At 55.4% G+C, this 5,075-nt stretch overlaps 2 non-coding genes across 2 annotated transcripts; one reads left to right on the top strand and one right to left on the bottom strand.

Moving 5' to 3' along the window:
• Positions 1-353: 353 nt before the first annotated feature.
• On the bottom strand, positions 354-426 carry TRNAR-ACG (transfer RNA arginine (anticodon ACG)). Its single transcript has one exon. It is a non-coding gene; the product is annotated as a tRNA-Arg (tRNA).
• A 316-nt stretch (positions 427-742) lies between these two features.
• TRNAR-ACG (transfer RNA arginine (anticodon ACG)) lies at positions 743-815 on the top strand. The gene has a single exon. It is a non-coding gene; the product is annotated as a tRNA-Arg (tRNA).
• The last annotated feature ends 4,260 nt before the right edge of the window (positions 816-5,075 follow it).

Genomic DNA, 5,075 nt, shown 5'->3' with positions numbered 1-5,075 from the left:
CACACACATCACACACACACCACACACACATCACACACACACACGCATCAACATGCCGGCACACACGCACGCACGCGTGCCGGTAGGTGCCACCACGACAGATGGGAGCAGCAGCAGCAGCACCACGTGGTCGCTAGGCGCGGTGCCAGGCTGCACGCTCGCCCCGGGGTGCGCCGCAGGCGAGCCACGCGTGTTGGAGTCATTAATAAGGACTGTTGTCCGAAACAACGCCGATGAAATATGTTTTCATCTCAAAAGGTGCATGGTCAATGTGTCGGTGTGGTTCATGAACGTTTTCAATCAGTGCGGAATTTATTTAATAAAAAAATATTTAAAAAAAAAAATAAGTCACGCGAGCCTGGCAGGAGTCGAACCTACAATCTTCTGATCCGTAGTCAGACGCGTTATCCATTGCGCCACAGGCCCCACGAAACCCACAGCTCCCAGGGACGAACTTATACCTTCACCTCCCCGCCACCCCCATCATCACCATCACCACTCTCACCATTGTGATCACCACCATTATTGTCGCTATCACCACCATAATCCACATAAAAGGTATCACCACCACCATCATCACGAATGCCAACATCATCTATACCCTAATCATCATCATCATCAAAACTATCATCATCACGACGGATATCACCATCCACACCGTGACCATCATCATGGTGATGGTCGGAGTCACGGGGTGGGTGGCCGAGGTATAAGTTCGTCCCTGGGAGCTGTGTGCCACGTGGGGCCTGTGGCGCAATGGATAACGCGTCTGACTACGGATCAGAAGATTGTAGGTTCGACTCCTGCCAGGCTCGCATATTTTTTTTTATTCTCATAAAATGAATTATCAAATTATAACGTAATAGACATCGATTCGTAGTGACCAATTCACTCACATCCATACGCTGATGAGCATTATTACGTGCGAGAAAGAAGGTCCGTTGCCCGAAACGTTGCCTATTAAATATTACAGTACTCGTTTGTTATAAAGCCGCACGGTATTATTGACAAAATGTGAGGTGTTTTTTTGTTCTTGTTAAATCATACGACAGGGGACTGAGGCAGGTAGGGAGGTAAGGAGGGAGGGAAGGAAGGATGGCAAGAAGGGAGCGACGCTGATCATCTACGCAGGAAATCGTGACACCATTAAACTCGTGCACGGACGGGCAAGTGGCGCGCCCTGCCCACGCAGCAAACACCCCCCCTCGCCCCGCCCCCCTGGCCCCCCCGCCCTCGCCCCCCATCTCCATACTCCACCACCCCCAACCGCTCCCCCCCCTCCTCTCTACCCCTCCTCCCCATCCCCCGCTCATCGCCTCCCCCACCCACGCCTGGGCCCCACGGCCCCTCCCCTCACCGCCGCAATAATTGCCCCCCCCATCCCCCCTCCCCCCTTTCCCCCCTCCCCCATTCGGCCCGTGCTCTGTGATTGCCACTTTGCCCATTTGAGAGGCTGGACATTTTGCGTGGAATTCGTTTTTCTGCGGTCGGATTCGCGGTGTCGTTCTCTGGTCTGGCGCGCGAGTTACATTCTCTCTCGCACTTAAACACAAACACACAAACACGCAAATCTACCCCGGACGTCAACCGCAGAATTACCACTGCCCTCGACTCGACTCGCATACAGACCCAGAGAGTCATAGACTCACAGAGAGGCATATATTCACACAGAGAGCCAAATATTCACATAGAGAACCATAGATTCACATAGAACCAGAGATTCACACAGAGAGCCGTATAATCACACAGAGCCATAGATTCACACAGAGACCCATAGGTTCACACAGAGACCCATAGGTTCACACAGAGATCCATAGGTTCACACAGAGAGCCATAGATTCACATAGAGCCGTATAATCACACAGAGCCATAGATTTACACAGAGACCCCTATATTCACACAGAGCCATAGATTCACACAGAAAGCCATAGGTTCACACAGAGACCCATAGGTTCACACAGAGAGCCATAGGTTCACACAGAGAGCCATAGATTCACATAGAGCCGTATAATCACACAGAGCCATAGATTCACACAGAGACCCCTATATTCACACAGAGCCATAGATTCACACATAGAGCCATAGGTTCACACAGAGACCCATAGGTTCACACAGAGAGCCATAGGTTCACACAGAGAGCCATAGATTCACATAGAGCCGTATAATCACACAGAGCCATAGATTCACACAGAGACCCCTATATTCATACAGAGCCATAGATTCACACAGAGAGCCATAGGTTCACACAGAGACCCATAGGTTCACACAGAGAGCCATAGGTTCACACAGAGAGCCATAGATTCACATAGAGCCGTATAATCACACAGAGCCATAGATTTACACAGAGACCCCTATATTCACACAGAGCCATAGATTCACACAGAGAGCCATAGGTTCACACAGAGACCCATAGGTTCACACAGAGAGCCATAGGTTCACACAGAGAGCCATAGATTCACAGAGAGCCGTATAATCACACAGAGCCACATATTCCTCCTCCTCGTGGTGTATCGCCCTTGATCGGGGTCTATCATCCTCCTCGCTTCCTGCTGCTCACCTTGAGCAGGGCTGACCCTTGACCCTGTACCTATGGCCAGCAGAAGGCTCATTACGGGTTGGGGGGGCGCTCAAGACCACCTCCCTCGCCTCCCGTGATATTTTATGAAAATGTGCTCTAACTGTGTAGAAGTGACGTGTAAAAGCACTCGCTAGATAAGAACAATTTCCCTTTCACCTGGCCGCTCCACACCCCGATCCGAGCTGCCTCCATAGCGTTCTCGCCCCCCCCCTCCCCGCAGAGCTGCTGCATATGAAGGGGGTGGCCGCGTGCTAATGATGATTAATGTCCTGCGAACGATGTCTCCACGTTGAATTTGAAGACTGCAGAGGAAGTGGGGGGGTCTGGGTGAGTGGGGGAGGGAGGCGGGGGGAGGGGTGGTGAGTGGGTGGGTGGGGGAGGGAGGGGTGTGGTAGTGAGTTGGTGGGAGAAGGGGGGAAGGGGTTGTCTGGGTGGTGCTGGGAGCCGGCATCGTGGGTGCTGGGAGCAGGCATCGTGGGTACGTGACGTGGTGTTGTGGCGAGTATCGCTGAGTATCTGGGTTATCACTCTGCCTCTCAAGACAAGAATCTTTGTTTTGGCTCGAGGAATCAAAGGGCTCCAGTACATAACCAGTACATCTCCTGTACATCTCCTGTACATCTCTCCTGTACATCTCTCTTGTACATCTCTCCTGTACATCTCCAGTACATCTCTCCTGTACATCTCTCCTGTACATCTCCTGTACATCTCTCCTGTATATCTTCTGTACATCTCTCCTGTACATCTCTCCTGTACATCTCTCCTGTACATCTCCTGTACATCTCTCCAGTAGATCTCTCCCACGAATGAAGACCCCCTTATCGCTGTGAATACGCGGCCGATGCTTCTACGGCAGTGCTGTTCATGGCCTCTGCAGCTCACGGAGAGAGAATTAAAATCCGAGCGGCCGGAAGGCATGGAGGGGGGAGGGAGGGGGGGAGTGAGGGGCTGGATCATTTTTCGTCTCGCCTATCCTTGACCTCCAGACCTCGCCTCCTCTACCCCCCTCCCCCACTCTCCCCCACCACCTTCACAAAGGTAAAATGCCTCAATACTCAATACCCCTCTCACAACAACCTCCACCTCCCCTCGAGCGCGCCCCTCCCATCATCCCTCCCTCCCACCGCCCCCTGCCCCCCGCTGTTGTTAGTTTTACTGCAGCTTCATGTGGTGGCGAGTGGGCTGCGAGGGGGGGGGGGGCGCTGGTGGGGAGAGCGGGGGAATGAATGCTGATCACGGAGAGATGCCGGCGCCTCGCACGGCCCCGCACTGGCGCACACAAACGCGAGCAACGCAGAGGAGTCGGCAATGATGGCCAACACTGTGCTTATGATGATTACTAAGAAGGGTGAAACCGGTTTGCATGTATTGTATATTTATATATATATCTCATGGAACGTATTCAGCCAGCTCGAGACTCCTGTAAACCACGTGACATCCGTGAGGGTCCGAACCCTTCCCCTCTCCCCCGCCCACTGTGAAAACAGACGCTGCTCCTCCGTGCAACTCCCTGCTGCTCGCTCCTTCCTTCTCCCCCCCCCCCCCCCCCCTCATCATCATCTCCACCACCCTCTCCTCATCCTCGACATCTTGGTCTGGTCATCCCTCCTCCCTCCTCCCCCTCCTCCCCCCTCCTCCTCCTCCCCCTCCTCCCCCCTCCTCCTCCTCCCCCCCTCCTCCTCCCCCCCTCCTCCTCCTCCTCCCCCCTCCTCCTCCCCCCCCCTCCTCCTCCTCCTGTCCCCTCCTCCTCCCCCCTCCTCCTCCCTCCTCCTCCTCCTCCTCCCCCCCCTCCAACTCCTCCTGCCCCCTCCTTCTCTCCCCCTCCTCCCCCTCCTTCTTTCCCCCCTCCTCCTCCCCCCCTCCTTCTCCTCCCCCCTCCTCCTCCCCCCTCCTCCTCCCCCTCCTCCTCCCCCCCTCCTCCTCCTCCCCCTCCCCCTCCTCCTCCCCCCCTCCTCCTCCTCCCCCCCCCTCCTCCTCCTCTTCTCTGTCCGCCTTGGTGGCGACTTCGCCCCAGGTGCTCTCCCCCCTCCCGCTCCTCCCGCGTCTCCCACGCAGCCCCCCCTCCCCCCCTCGACTCTGCTCCCCTCGCTGTGCTGCGTGCCACGGGTAAAAATAAATAAAAGTATTTACAAAGATCAAAATCCCCCGTGTAGCCTCAACAGACTGTTGGGGCAAGTGCCGTTAGCGAGTAGCACCTACGACGGCCGGCACCGTGGCACACGAGGCGGTGGGTGCAGTCCCAATGTCAGGCTGAGTAGACGCGCACAGACCGGGATGCAGTCCACGCGTGTGACGAGGGTGCTTTGGGAGTGGTGGTGGTGGTGGCGGTGGTGGTGGTGGTGGCAGCGACGTGGCTAGAACTTCACTCAGCAATGGGGGTCTCCCCACCTGCCCGTGTTGGTTGACCCATCGCATCAGGTACTCGTTTACGGCTGAGTCCACCTAGGGAAAGAACCATCACTGGTACTTACTACACCACGTGTGAAGTGACGGGGGG

This window comes from Lethenteron reissneri, chromosome 19, assembly GCF_015708825.2.
Source record: "Lethenteron reissneri isolate LAM-NWPU_2019-01 chromosome 19, ASM1570882v1, whole genome shotgun sequence".
NCBI lineage: Eukaryota > Metazoa > Chordata > Hyperoartia > Petromyzontiformes > Petromyzontidae > Lethenteron > Lethenteron reissneri.
Note: the sequence above shows the minus strand (reverse complement) of the source record. Positions and strands in the feature narration are given on the sequence as shown.